We start from the raw sequence: 16,589 nt of genomic DNA, 5'->3' as shown, positions 1-16,589 counted from the left end.
TACACGAATTTTGGGTTCGTTGGACATTCTTCAAATAGATGTCCTTCCCCATAATAGACACAGGCTACATTTTCAAATTGATTCAGTGGCTGTGCTGCAAAACTGTTAAACCAATTAGTGGTAAAATTTTAAGTATTGAGGAAAGCAATGATACCTGAGATGCGAGTGAAGTGAGAGCGTCTACTTTATGTATTTCAATGACTCGTCTTCCCGACGTTGCTCGATTGGTTGGCCATTGATAATTGTTGTTGGAAATCCTCTCGATGATTTCATAAGCCTTATTATAAGACTTAGAAAGGAGAGCACTATTAGCAAAAGCGTCCACTATAAAACATCTTAAGTTGGATGCAATGTGGGATTTCATGATGAGGGTGCTTCCGTAATAATCTTTGTACTTTTCCCATTCCTCATACAATGACTCATCATCCATTTGTTGGAAAGCAGGGATCTCGTTCCTCAACTTAGCATTCTTGCTAGGCAGGAAATACTTCATGAGGAATCTTTCTGTTAACTCTTGCCATGTGGAAATTGAATTTGGTGGCAATGAATTCAACCAGGCTCTAGCTCTGTCCCCTAGCAAATATGGGAACAGCTCCAATCGTAGTGCATCTTCGGGTACTCTAGCTAACTTGAAAAAATCGCTTACCTCCATGAACAGTCTTAAGTACAGGTGAGGATCTTTGGTAGGCATTCCAATGAATTGGCCCACTATCTGAAGCTTCTGGAACATGATTGGCTTCAGCTTGAACTATTGTGCCTTGATTTCGGGTCTTCTAATATCCAGATTAAGATCATGAAATACTGGCATGACATACTGTCTTAAAGCTCTATCCCTATTATCAGCAATAAGGTTAGGATTTTGAGTAGGGTTTGCTCTGTTTCCTTTATTCAGATTTTCGAAGTTCATCTCTTCGGTCCATCTTTGACTTGCTTGTCTTCTCTGCTGTCGAAAAGTTTTTTCAATCTCATGGTCCACGGGGAGTAAATTGATGATTCGATCAATACTCATAAACACCTGAAACAAACATAGAAAAATTAATTAAGTTAAAATTGAACAGAAAAATAAACCAAAATAAAAATTAACAAATTCATAAATAATGACTTTTTAAAACAGTCCCTGGCAACGATGCAAAAAGCTTGGAATGACGGAAATGTCCAAGTGTATACAATCGCAACAAGTAATAAAGTGAAAAGTAAATGTCGAGTTATCGTGCAATTTATGAATACAATTTAAAACACTTTGGTGAAGAAAATTATTTTTATTTGAGGAGGAGATTAAAAACTAGGATTTTAACTAAGTAAAATAAATAAAAATAAAATAAAAGTTCCAATGTACGATTTTAAAAGATGATTTTAATCAATATGACGAATAAATTCACAGTAACTCCGTAATTTTCTAACTTATGAACATACTTACCTAAGAAAATCCAATAATCTCTTGACTATATATCTATGTCAATTTAACCAATTAAACAAATTTTAATAAGCAAATTTGTTAATGCACATACATACTTATGAAATTAAAATAATCTCTTATACATATCTCTCTGCCAATTCAAACAATTAATTCAATCTCATAAGCACATAAAAGATTACGTGAGGTAACAATGGATTTCTACCTTGAAAGCGTTTCATCGCAATAATCTTGCAAGTTCTGCAAGGCTAATGTATCGCTAGATACCGTTGCTAATTTAACCCTCAGCTACCTTAGATGATTAAACATGCATTGATTAAGAATCTTGTCAATTAATTACAATTTCAATCTGTTTAAATAATTAGTTCATTAGTTACTTGACAATTGTAATGCAAGAATAACTTATTCATGGTTTTACTTAATCAAACATCTTACCGAGGCCTATAACAACACGAACACAATTTTAATAACTCAAGTAGACGAAATGCAATCAACCTAACAAGAATTCAATTTAATCCATATTAATTAAATTAAACATATTAACATCACAAATTGTAACACCCCATACCCGGCTAGGAGTTATGGCTGAATCTGGCGTGTCACATTGAAGTGTCTTTCGAAAATTAAACTTGTTGGTAAAATTTGTTTCCAAATTTAAAAACCTCATTGTAAGTGTTTAAAAAACATCTAGTCAACACGTGTGCCTTGTTGTCAGCTATTGTTACAAAAGGTTGGTATTAAATCGCAGAAGCTTTTGAAAACTCTAATGTTTAAGTTTCATGGCTTTGCAAACAATTATTATTTTTAAAATTCGTCTTCTACTAAACTAGTAGTTTAAAATAAGTAAGCAAAAAACCAATTAAAAATTTTAAACAAACATAAAAAGCCTTATTACGAAAACAAAACCCAACATAAACATTATATTTAAATGGAAGCAAATGTAGAACTGCTGTAGTTGTGTGGCAACCTCCAAGTCCCTCGCAGCACCAAATTGCCTAAGATTAAGGATTACCTACACGGTTAAAAGGAAAGAGTGAGTTTATGAAACTCAGTGTGTAATCACCTACCAAACAGTCAGCATACAACATGCAGTAACAGTCTGGGCCTAAGTCCTTTTCAGAAACAGTAAAGTGTGGGCCTTAGCCCTTTTCAGAAACAGTAAAGTGTGGGCCTTAGCCCTTTTCAGAAATAGTACAGTGTGGGCCTTAGCCCAATACAATAACAATGTGGGCCTTAGCCCAATACAGTAACAATGTGGGCCTTAGCCCAATATAGTAACATTATGGGCCTTAGCCCAATGCAGTATCGGTACAGTGCAATAATGCAACCCATACCACTCCAGACAACACACCACTCCATACTACCAACACACCATATGGGGATAAAATTGACCCACCCAACACACCAATATCGCAACAAAGCTGCCAGTAGTAGTATTGCAACGAAGCTGCCAGTAACAGTATCGCAGCAAAGCTGCCACTAAAAGTATACTTCCTTCATAACAGTAGCCCAACCCCATGCAGTGTCATGTCATAAACCATACGTGTATATAGAATGTTATACTCATTCATAGTCATACATATCATAGAGCAAATCAATTATATATAACATAAGGCCATATCAGTCATTACATCTCCTAGGGGTATAACAGTTATTTTACCCTATGGGGTATTTCAATCATTTTACCCTATGGGGGTATTTCTGTCATTTTACCTTATGGGGGTAATTCAGTCATTTTACCTAATGGGGGTATTGTAGTCATTTTACCCTATGGGGCTAATTAAGTTATTTTACCCGATAGGTATATTTCGATCATTTTACCCAATGGGGGTATTTTAGTCATTTTACCCTGTGGGGGTAATTCGGTCATTTTACCCTGTGGGGGTAATTCGGTCGTTTTACCTTATGGGGGTAATTCGGTCATTTTACCATAAAGGGGTATTTCTGTTATTTTACCATATGGGGGTATTTTGGTCATTTTACCCTATGAGGGTATTTCGATCATTTTATCCTATGGGGGTATTTCGATCATTTTACCCTATGGGTGTATTTCAGTTATAACAGTGTAAATGGCCTCAAGGCCCAGTACTCGTCCCAAGTGGGCCTACACGCTTGTGCTGCCCATTCAACCCAAACCTAGCCACGGCTATGGGATCTACGTAGCCCAATACAGTATTTACCTTAAATCGTGGATTTTGTCCATGTGGGGCCCACAAGCCCACCGAGCCCACACGGCCCATTTCAGCCCAACGTGGCCCATTATGGCCTAAGCCCATGAAAATGCCCATGGAGGCCTTTACAGTCTATCGTCCATGGTTCGGGGGTTTGGCTTACCACACGAGCGATCGCACGCTTGTGTGGTCTCAAATGTCGCATTTCCGGTCTTTCGACTTTTTACTATTCTACAGTTGAATGGGGTGTTCACACACTTGAAGCGATTTGCAAATTCCCTTCGTTCCGAACACTCTTATTCCGAAAGTCAATGATCATCGCACCCTTGGTTCCTAGGCAATGTGCCAATCGACCTCGACCACCACCAATTAGGAAGGGAAGCAATGCAGGTTGGAGAAAACGACGAAAACCTTGAACACCTCACCGATCTCCCATCGAGAACAAGGAACAAATGAGATGGATTATATATATCTCTCCACAACAACAACCTCCCCAAATCCCATTATTTTGACCTCAATTCTCCCTATGACCAGTTCAAACTCCATTTAGCAGTATTTCAATCCAACTCTACCACCCACACGAATTAGGTAGCAAAATAAATACTCCCTTTTTAATGCACCACCACTCAAACCTTAGACCCCATGTACACTCCACACGCCCCTTACCACTAGACCAACAACTCCTTTGTATCAAATTTTAACCACAATAATTTAAGAACCTACTATCTAGGTCCAAGGATTTTATTCACTTAAAATAAAATTTTGCATAACGTAAGGCTTGAACCCCTGACTTCTCAGACACTTCCAAAAACTCCTAAATCACTTAACCACTGAAGTAGACATTCATTTATGTCACATCTTTTTAGAACTAAATATTTATGTACAGTCTCTTAACTGTTCATTGTTCAAAACCTATTTCTTCTAGGCCCAAAATTCGGGGTGTTACAATTCACCCCTCCTTAAAGAAATTTCGTCCTCAAAATTTCCAAGTATCAGAATAGTCACATAACACAGACTCCACCACTACGCTTTCGCTGCACACTCTAGTTCCATATTAGGTATATGGCCAAACGACGAGGACACAACTCGAGCACCTTTACGGCCTCTACCATGACCTCTTGTACCTCGTCTGTGTGTACCTCTTGTGCTCATATCAAATAATGTATTATCTGATTAAGAAGTTTTATGTATCAGTTTATAATTCTACTAATCATTAACAGATGTCTTATGAAAAGCAATAACCAGGGTTTTGTTTTCACAAATCAAGGGATCCCTACGTTTCAGTTCACTCTCCCTAAAGAGTTTCAATACAGTCCTACTATCTATGGTAGTCTCTCACTATATTTCAGTTCAAGCAATCTATAGTATAAAGAAACTTACGGATTCGGCGCTGGAGACTCGGTGTGTCACACTTGTAAAACTTCCAAAACACTTCAAAAATATTTTTCTAGAAGCTCCAAATATTTTCAAAACCCATTCTACAGCTGAGTTTCGCAAATCAGCTCTGATACCACTAAATGTAACACTTTATACCCGGCTTAGGAGTTATGACCGAACCTAGCATGTGACATTGAAGTGTCTTTCAAAAATTGAACTTTTTGGTAAAATTCGTTTCCAAATTTAAAAACCTCTTTGTAAGTGTTTAACAAACATCTAGTCAAAACGTGTGCCTTGTTGTTAGCTATTGTTATAAAAGGTTGGTCTTAAATCGCAGAAGCTTTTGAACACTCTAATGTTTAAGTTTCATGGCTTTGCAAACAGTTATTATCTTTAAAATTCATCTTCTACTAAACTAGCAGTTTAAAATAAGTAAGAAAAAGCCCAACTAAAAATTTTAAACAAACATAAAAGGCCTTATTATAAAAACAAAACTCAACATAAACATTAAATTTAAATGGAAGCAAATGTAGAACTGTTGCAGTTGTGTGGCCACCTCTGAGTCCCTCACACCACCAAATCGCCTAAGACTGAGGATTACCTACATGGTTAAAAGGAAAGAGTAAGTTTACGGAACTCAGTGTGTAATCCCCTACCAAACAGTCAGCATACAAAATGCAATAACAGTTTGGACCTCAGCCCTTTTTAGAAATAGTACAGTATGGGCCTTAGCCCAATACAGTAACAATTTGGGCCTTAGGCCAATGCAGTATTGGAATAGTGCAATAATGCAACCCATCCCAATCCAGCCAACAGACCACTCTGTACCACCAATACACCATCTGGGGATAAAATCGACCCACCCAGCCAACACACCAATATCATAGCGAAGCTGCCAGTAACAGTATCGCAGCAAAGCTGCCACTAACAGTATACTTTCTCCATAACAGTATCCCAACCCCATGCAGTGTGTCATGTCATAAACCATACGTGTATGCAGAATGTCATACTCATTCATAATCATTCATATCATAGAGCAAATCAGTTATATATAAACATAAGGCCATACTAGTCATTACACCTCATAGAGGTATAACAGTCATTTTACCCTATGGGGGTATTTTGATCATTTTACCCTATGGGGATATTTCAGTCATTTACCTTATGGGGGTAATTCAGTCATTTTACCCTATGGGGATAATTCGGTCATTTTACCCTATAGGGGTAATTAAGTTATTTTACCCGATAGGGATATTTCGATCATTTTACCATATGAGGGTATTTTAGTCATTTTATTTATGGGGGTATTTCAGTTATTTTACCCTATGGGGGTATTTCAGTCATTTTACCCTATTAGGGTATTTTGGTCATAACAATGTAAATGGCCCTAAGGCCCAGTACTTGGCCCAAGTGGGCCCATACGGTTGTGTTACCCATTCAGCCCAAATCTAGCCACAGTTATGGCATCCACGTAGCCCAGTGTAGTATTTGCCTTAAATCGTAGATTTCGTCCATGTAGGGCCCACAAGCTACAAAGCCCACATGACCCATTTCGGCCCAACGTGGTCCATTACGGCCTAAGCCCATGAAAATGCTCATGGAGGCTTCTATAGTCTATCGCCCATGGTTCGCGGGTTTCGCTTACCACACGAGCGATCGCACGCCTGTGTGGTCTCAAACACCGTATTTTCAGCATTTCAATTTTTAACTGTTCTACAGTTGAATGGGTTACACACCTGATGCAATCTGCAGATTCCCTTCGTTCCAAACACTCTTACTCCGAAAATCAATAATCATCGCTCTCTTGGTTCCGAAGCAATGTGCCAATCGACCTCGACCACCACCAGTTATGAATGGAAGTAATGCAGGTTTGAGAAAGCGACAAAAAGCTTGGAAACCTCGTCGATCTCCCCTCGAGAACAAGGAACAAATGAGATGGATGATATATATCTCTCCACAACAACAACCTCCCCAAATCCCATTATTTTGTCCTCAATTCTCCCTATGACCAGTTCAAACTCCATTTAGCAGTATTTCAATCCAACTCTACCACCCACACGAATTAGGTAGCAAAATAAATACTCCCTTTTTGATGCACCACCACTCAAACCTTAGACCCCATGTACACTCCACACGCCCCTTACCACTAGACCAACAACTCCTTTGTATCATATTTTAACCACAATAATTTAAGAACCTACTATCTAGGTCCAAGGATTTTATTCACTTAAAATAAAAATTTTGCATAAGCTAAGGCTTGAACCCCTGACTTCTTAGACACTTCCAAACACTCCTAAATCACTTAACCACTCAAGCAGACATTCATTTATGTCAGTTTCTTACACAACTAAATATTTATGTGCAGTCTCCTAACTGTTCCCTTGTTCAAAATCTATTTCTTCTAGCCCAAAATTCGGGGTGTTACACAAATATTCTTAGACATGTTCGTAACAACAACAATAAAATTAAAAGGATAAAGAACAAGAATCAAATCAAGTATTTCTTTGAGGCTTGACTAGTTTGCTCCGCTCCTCCTTCCCTGGTTGTTCTTGTTGAACCGAGGCTTCCATGAACACTTGAATGCTGATCCAAATGGTGGTTGAAGGACTTTTTTCAAGAGGTGAAATCGGCAAGGGAATGGGGAAGGAATGAAGAAAAATGAAGAGAAAAAAGTGAAAGAAAAGTGAAGAATGAATGGTTTTGAGATGTGTTTTAAGTCAACAGCCAAGGGGTATTTATAGGTTGAGAAGGATGCTAGAAATAGCCAAAATCAGCAGCCAAAGACTCCTCCCATGGTCGGCCACACATGTGACATGTTTGAAGATTTCAAACATGCTATTTTTAGGTAGGGGAAAATCTTGAAAGGCATGAATAATGGAGGGGTTTGAATGCAAATTGAAGGATTTTTCAAGGGTCATTCTGCAAGCCAAATTATAATCCAGGAACACTGGTCGGGTCAGCATGTGGGACGATTTTGCGCTGCCTAGTACTCGGTTGGATCGATTTTCTCGGTTCAACTCAATTAGGCCCTTTTTCATAATTAATTAACACTAATTTATTTAACCCAAATTAAATTAGATTAAAATTATATTATGAATTAATACACATAATTTGGACCTTCTTATGATGAAAAATAAATTCACCTTGATGCTTCAAAATTACTTCTCGGTTTTGTGCTTCTAGTAGTATCTGCCAAGCCTTTTTTCGCCCTTTGTGCGAATCTATTGAAAATGATCAAAATTAATAAAAATTTATTATAAAATTAAGTAAAATTCAACATGTTAATAATTTAAGTAAAATTTAATTATTTTATAATAATTATATATTTTTGGATAAAAGTTTTACCGAAATTGCATGAATTTGAGTTAAAAAGGGCATGAAAAAGTGTGTATATTTTCATGTTTCCATCACGGTAGTAAGTAATGACAACAATAATCTCATACCGAATCGTATTGTTACGAGATTGAGAGTGTCTATGGACTACCGCAGGCTTAACAAGGCAACTAGGAAGGATCATTTCCCTTTGCCCTTCATCGATTAAATGTTGGATAGATTAGCTGGTAACACTTTTCATTGCTTCCTAGATAGTTATTCAAGATATAATTAGATGGACATAGCACTTGAAGATAAAGAGAAGACAACTTTCACGTGTCCATATGGTACTTTTGCATTCAGGTAGATATTGTTCGGGTTATGCAATGCCCCGACAACTTTCCAGCACTGCATGATGGCCATATTCTCTGAAATGGTGGAAAATTTCCTTGAAGTTTTTATGGATGACTTCTCTGTGTTTGAAAATGATTTTGAAGATTGCTTAAGGAATTTGGAGATGGTTTTATGCCACTCTGAAGAAACAAATCTTGTATTAAACTGGGAGAAATGCCATTTCATGGTCTGTGAAGGCATCGTCCTGGGGTATAGGGTGTCACAGCAAGAAATTGAAGTAGACAGAGCAAAAATAGAAGTGATAGAAAAATTTCCACCACCCACTAGTGTTAAGGGTATTATAATTTTTCTAGGACATGTAGGATTTTAGAGAAGATTTATCAAGATTTTTCAAAAATCTCTAAACCCTTGTGTACTTTACTTCAACAGAATAAACCTTTTAATTTTAATGATCAATATTTTCAAGCTTTTGAAGAACTCAAGAATTGACTTGTAGCAGCACTGATTGTGGTTGCTCCAAAATGGACATTGCCCTTTGAACTCATGTGCGACACCAGTGATTATGTTGTGGGAGCAGTGTTGGGTTAAAGGAGAAACAAGGTACTGCATGCAATATATTATGCTAGTAGGACGTTGATAGAGGCTCAACTTAATTATACCATTACAGAGATGGAATTACTGGTAGTGGTCTTTGCATTCGACATATTCCATTCTTATTTTGTAGGAACAAATGTCACAGTCTACATAGATCACTTGGCTATCAAGTACTTGGTATGGAAGAAAGATGCCAAGCTGAGATTGATTAGGTGGATACTCTTGTTACAAGTGTTTGATTTGGAAATTAGAGATCGTAAGGGAATCGGGAAATGAAGATGAAAGCAAGAAATTTATTAAGGAAGAATTCCCAGATGAACAGTTGCTCATTACCAAGGTATTACATTGGTATCTCGACATAGTAAACTTCTTAGTAAGTGGTGTAATGCCACCTGACTTCAATGCTCATAAAAACCAAAAATTTCTTCACGATGCAAAATATTACTATTGGATTAACCATTCCTATTCAAGCATTATGCAGATCAAATAATTTGGAAGTGCGTCCCCAACGATGAAATGCATAGTATCTTACTACATTGTCACTCAGCCTCATATGAAGGACATTTTGAAGGAATGAAAATAGCTGCCAAGGTACTCCAGTCAGGATTCTATTGGCCAAGTTTATTTAAAGATGCTCATGAATTTTATAGGTTGTGTAACCTTTGTCAGAGAACAGAAAATATGTCTAGGAGATAGGAAATGTTGTTGCAAAGTATATTAGAGATTGAACTGTTTGATGTATGGGGAATAGACTTTATGGGTCCATTTCCACCATCTGTGGACAAGCAATACATACTTTTGGTAGTAGACTATGTTTCTAAGTGGGTAGAAGAAATATCCCTAGCCTCTAATGATGCTAAGTCGATATTGGAATTTTTGCATAAGAATATTTTCACACGATTTGGTACACCGAACGCCATTATCAGTGACGAGGGATCCCATTTTGATTACAAAATTATGGCCAATTCCTTGCACAAGTATGGGGTTAAATATACAATTGCCACGGCATATCACCCTCAGGCAAATGGCCAAACTAAAATCTCGAATAGAGAAATTAAACAAATTCTGAAAAAGTGATGAATCCATATTGAAATGACTGGTTTACTAGATTAGATGAAGCTCTATGGGCATATCGAACTGCATTTAAAACACCATTAGGGATGTCACCTTTTAAACTTGTTTCCGATAAGCCATGTCATTTACCTGTTGAACTTGAGCATAAAGTGTTTTGCACGATTAAGAAACTGAATATAGATTGGGCTACTGCTGGTACCAAGAGGTTGCTAGAATTGAATGAGATGGAAGAGTTTCTAAATACAAGCATATGAGAATGCTCATTTGTATAAGGAAAAGATCAAGTGATGGCATGATGCCAGAATATTACCAAGGCAATTTGAACCTGGACAACAGATATTATTGTTCAATTCCAGGCTGAAATTATTTCCTGGTAAGTTAAAATCTCGATGGTCAGGACCTTTTAAAGCAATTCAAGTGTATTCGCATGGTGCTGTTGTTGTTAAAGACCTAACAACAGGGGCTACATTCATGCTTAATAGAAAACGCTTGAAGCATTACTGAGATGCTCCTATAGAGCATGACAAACAAAGCGTTAGCCTTCATGATGTTTGAATTTTTTTTGTTAATAAGTAGTTTTTTCTGTTTTATTTCCCATTGCTATTTTATTTATTCTCTTTATTTTAAATAAAATTTAATTTTTTATGAACAGGAGCAAAATAAAAGAAGCAAGATTTGTTAGTGTGTACTGAGCAGTAGTTTGCCGCAGCATTGCAGAGAAACGTTATGCCATGACAAACTGAATGATAAGGTCTGAATAAAAGAGTTGACCAGTTAGAAAATTCCAAAGGAAAGATTTTTAGGCATTTTTTTAGTGAATATTGGGAAACCCAAATTCAAATCCAACAATATAGGTTCAATTATTTCAATTCCCTTCCCCCAAAAGTCCTTTTTGTTATTAGCTTTTCCTCCATGTCATAACCCTTCTTCCTCACATTTCCTATTCCTTAAAAACTATCACCATTATCCTTTTTATTTTCACCAAACTGTTCACATTTCCCACTTCTTACAAAGTTCACATTTTTACGGTTTTCTCGTCTTTAACCTCTCTGCTATTTGTTGTCCATTGCATTATTTTTCTTTTTTGTTTTCCTAACTTTCTCTTCATGGCTCGTGTAAAGAGTACTTTTAAAAAAGCCGAATCTTCATGTACTGGTGCCTCGCAACCAAAGATATTCTTGAATGTTGCTGCAGCCACAAGGTATTCAACTAATATTCTAAAGCGACCATTTTGCTTTGAATTGGGATTTTTATTGAAGGAAAAACCCTACATGGGGTATGATGAATCGATATCCTCGATTGTAGAAAAGCACAACTGGAGCAGATTTTGTCTACACCTAGGGGATGATGAGGGTAAAGTGGTAAGAGAGTTTTACGCTCATGTAAATTCCTCAGATTTTCCCTTCATTTATGTGAGGGGTAAATCTGTGCCATTCGATGAAGACCATATTAATGCCAAGTTGGGCATCGAGGAGGTTAGAGATGAGCATTCTAAATTTTCCGAGAATATTACATAGGAGGGGTTGGAAAAAGTATCAGAAGATTTATGCTTTGAAAGAATGCAGTGGATTATTTCAAGCCAGGAGTGTTACATGGTTGAAAGAGCTGTATTAAAACTAGTTGGGAAGGTGTGGAAACACTTTTTAAGGACTCATCTTATGTTGCCTACATATAACGTGACTATTTTGAAAGAAAGAATGCTGTTGTTGCATTCTATTTTACACGGAAGATAATGTCTTCCAAGAGGTCTATAGGCGAGCTGATAAGAATGCTGGGAGTTTGAATTTTCCTTCCTATATTTATGCCCTATGTAAGATGAAAAATGTGCCTTTAGTTGATGCTGGATAACACGAGCAATTTTTTCCAAGCTACAAGGAACTGAGTTTGCTGTAACATCCCAGCACAGTCATGCCTCCCTTACCACACGTGCTCCCACAGTAACATCTCTTACCTCTCATGACATAAAAAAATTGACTTCTCTAAAGCAGTCGGAACATAGAATGTCTTTGTTTGAGGTGCATCAATACCAGATGATGGAAGAATTCGAACAAAGCAATGATCACCAGGCTCAGTACTGGTTGTTGCGTATGAATGTGTAATGCGAATGTGCAAGTATACACATCGAATCAAGTAATAAAGTGATGAGTGAGTATCGTCTTCATAGGGATCGAAATTGATGAAAAAAAAGTTATGCTATTATTATGAAATTGACTAATTAAACAAAGCAAAAAAAAACAAATAAAAATTTGATGAAGAGGATTAATGAATGGGTTGATAAAATCAATTATGAATAAAAAATGCTAGGGTAATTGAAATTTTAAGGCAATTCTCAAAGAATAAGTGGGGAGGATTTGTACTGTTGAATGATAAAGGTTGGAATTAGTCAAGCTTTATTTTTATACCATAATAATGTTATGGAAAAATCTTGACCATTCCATTGCTTAGGAACTCACTACTGCAATCTGCTTCTTTCGAGAGCCAGACTTTAAGCTATCATTTTGAGTTTTTGTATGTCTACAGAACTCAAGAATGATATCCAAACAATTCTTCCTTTCCCTCTATAGATTGCAACTTCTACGTTTAGAGTGCTACGAATATTCTTTCGAATACTCTTCTATATCAACTGATAATAATCCAATCTATTTAGTCTTTTCAGACTTAAATCAAATCTAACAACAAACCATACAATCATCTATGTCTAGAGCTTTCATGCATGCATTTAAAATTATCACAAATCGAATGAAATAGTAATCTATTTAAAATCAAATCATGGGCATTAAAATATAGTAAAATTTCACCCCAAATAATTCCAACCGAATGAGATTTAACTCATGGATTGGACATTCAAATCCAAAACAAAACCATTCAACATCATCATTCAAGTTTACGAATTACAAAGTTCAAATCAGAAAATAAAAGCAGAACTGCAGGAAACTCTCGGTACTCCAGCTTTCACTTTAATACTGAAATTTGATGCAAAACCCAGGGCAAATTTCTCTTCCCCTTTGATGCGTCTGTGATTTTTTTGCTCTAGAAGCTGCTACCCTCTTCTCTCATTTCTCTGAGATTTTCCATAAGAATTTGATGTAGAGAGAAAAAACTGCTGTCCAATTCCTTTCTCCCTAAAAAATCTTGCTCTTTTCTTTTATTTTCTCTTTCCTCTTTTATAGGGTAGGTCCCTTCCCCTTCGCACAGACCTTTTGCTTCCTCTTTTTTAGGGTGATTTATCTGGTACAAGTACAGCTGGCTAAGAGTGACGTGGACTAAGTGTTGTGTCATCATCTTAGACTTGCTATGGCATTCTTGTTGGCAATATAACCAGCATTTTTCCCTAGCAATATTTCACTTCCTTCATTTTCCTACTCTTTTCTCTCTTCTCTTATTCATCCTACACCTGCTACCAACAACAACCAGCACCTTTCTATTATGTTCTAACAATGTACACAAGGGTTTGGATATTTTCAAAAAATCTTCGATAAATCGTCGATAGAATCCTGCATGGCCGAGAAAATTACGAATACCTTTAAGCATGGAGGGTGGTGGCAATTTCTGAATAACCTTAATTTTTTCTTTGTCGATGACAATCTCTTGCTAAGAAATTTTATGCCCCAAAACAATGCCTTCACAGACTATGAAGTGGCATTTCTCGTAATTGAGAACAAGGTTGGTTTCTTCACACCAACAAAGAACTAACTTCAGATTTTTTTAAAAAGTCTTCAAAAGTATTGCCAAAGACCGAGAAGTCATCCATAAAAAATTCTAAAAATTTCTCTACCATGTCTGAAATATTGCCATCATGCAATGCTGAAATGTTACAGGGGCATTGCATAATCTAAATGGCATTCGTCGAAATGCAAAAGTTCCATAAGGACATGTGAATGTGGTCTTCTCTTGATCAGTAGGAGCTATGGCAATTTGGTTGTACCTCGAATAACCATTTACTAAATAATAGAAGGCTTTCCCCGCTAGTCTATCTAACATCTGATTGGTAAATGGCATAGGAAAGTGGTCCTTCCTTGTTGCTTTGTTGAGTTTCTGATAGTCCATTCAAACCCTCCATACTATGACATTACGAGTAGGAATGAGTTCATTGTTATCATTTCTTACCATGGTGACACCCCCTCTTTTAGGTAACATTGAACAGGATTCACCTAAGAACTATCAGAAATTGGGTATATAATATCAATATCCAGCCATTTGATAATCTGTTTTTTTATAACTTCCATCATAATGGGATTTAGTCTTCTCTGTTGCTCGATAGATTTGCCATGGCAATCCTCGAGTAATATCTTGTGCATGCAGATTGTTGGACTGATTCCTTTAATATCCACAATCATCCACCCGAATGCCTTCTTAGATTTCTTTATAACTTTCAACAATTGAGCCTCTTGATCTAATGTCAATGCATAGAAATAACTACTGGAAATGTGTTGTTATCTCTCAAGTAAGCATAATTCAGATTTACTGGTAAAGGTTTCAATTCCAATGATTCGAAACTTTTCCTTAATCGATTCTCTATTTGCTTAGCTTCCATCAATTCACCAAACTCTACAATCATGTCTGCTTCAATTAACTCAAATGATTCTGCATCATCATGAAAATTATTGTGATAAAATTCTTCAAATTCTTCCTAAACTATTGTGTCTACAATCTCAACAATGTGACATTCTTCCTCTATATCTGTACACTTCATAGCATCGAAAACATTAAAGGTTATCTGTTGATCAATAACTCTTATAGTTAATTCACATTCTTGTACATCAATTAATGATCTACCAGTTGCTAGAAAAGGTCTTCCAAGTATGATTGGTACCTCTTTATCAGCCTCACATTCCAGAATAATAAAATCCGCTGGAAAATTAAATTTGTCAACTCTTACCAACACATCTTCATTTTCTCCTTCTAGATGCGCAAAAGAACGATGAACTAATTGTAATGTAACAGTTGTAGGTCTCACCTTCCCTATTCACAGCTTCATGAAAACAGACATAGGCATTAGATTTATACTTGCACCTAAGTCGCATAATGTTTTGCCTCCATAATGATTTCCAATAGAGCAAAGTATAGTAAAACTCCCTGGATCCTTCAGTTTTGGTGGTAATTTGTTTCTCAGCATTGATGTGCATCCTTCAATGAAAGCTACAGCTTCGAACTCCCCTAACCTTCTCTTCTTTCATAAAATATCTTTCATGAATTTCACATTGTTGGGCATTTGTTCTAACGCTTTCACCAATAGTATATTAATATCTAATTGCTTCAAGACTTCTAAGAATTTCTTGAATTGAAAATCTTGCTTAGATTTTTGGAAACGCTGAGTAAAAAGGTGGCGATGGGCTTCCTTCCATTTGTTGAGGTTGTTTTGTTGTGACATTATTATTGGCAATACAAGATGAATCTACTTTAGCATTTTTCTGGTTGCTCTTTTCTTTTGAAGCCTGCTCCACTACTGGTTCTGAATTCTTCATATCTGTGAAATCTAAGCTACTTTATTCAATAGTGGTGTCATTAACAACTCCTGGTAGCTGCGTACCACTTCTGAGTGTAATGGCTTTGCACTGTTCCTTCCTTGAGATGGTGAATTTTTGGTATCACTCGGCAATGCTCCTCGCAGTCTTGAGCTTAATGCTTTGGCAATTTTCCCCACTTGATTTTCTAAAGCTCTTAAATATGCAACTTGAACTTGAATGATAGCATCGTTCTTGACCATGTATTCCTTCAATAGATCTTCCATAGATGAAGAACTTGAAGTTGAATTTTGCTGAGCATTTTACCGTGGCATGGGTTGATTGTATCCAGGTGGTGCACTCGCAACATTCTGTCGAATAACATTGCTAGAATTTCCTACCACTTAATTACTCTAACTGAATTTGGGATGTTGCTTCCACTTCGGATTATATGTGTTGTACTATGGGTTGTTGTTGTTGTGATTAAAATTTCCCATATAATAAACCGAGGCTGGATTCAATGGGCATTCATAAAAAACATGATCTACTCCACAATGAAAACATGCTAACTTAGCTGCTTTCATTTCTTGCACTGTAGCTAGTCTTTTCATTGTTTTAATCATATTCATTAAAGATGATACTTGAGTTGTCAGCGAAGTAATCTCATCAAGTTCCATTGCTCCAGCAACTCTTCTGCCAGTCCCTACTATTGTAGTGGGGTATTGATAATTGTTGTTTGCTATGCATTCCAAAATTTCATATGCCTCATTATATGATTTATCGAGCAAAATTCCATTGGCAGATGCATCAACCACCATCCTTGTATGCACATTCAATCCATTTTAAAAC

At 36.7% G+C, this 16,589-nt stretch overlaps 1 non-coding gene across 1 annotated transcript; it reads left to right on the top strand.

The window, feature by feature from the left end:
* Positions 1-357: 357 nt before the first annotated feature.
* LOC121224804 (small nucleolar RNA R71) lies at positions 358-463 on the top strand. The gene has a single exon (XR_005922548.1). It is a non-coding gene; the product is annotated as a small nucleolar RNA R71 (small nucleolar RNA).
* Positions 464-16,589: the final 16,126 nt, after the last annotated feature.

Source organism: Gossypium hirsutum, chromosome D12, assembly GCF_007990345.1.
Source record: "Gossypium hirsutum isolate 1008001.06 chromosome D12, Gossypium_hirsutum_v2.1, whole genome shotgun sequence".
NCBI classification, from domain to species: Eukaryota; Viridiplantae; Streptophyta; class Magnoliopsida; order Malvales; family Malvaceae; genus Gossypium; species Gossypium hirsutum.
The sequence above is the reverse complement of the archived record's forward strand: the minus strand, read 5'-3'. Positions and strand labels throughout refer to the sequence as shown.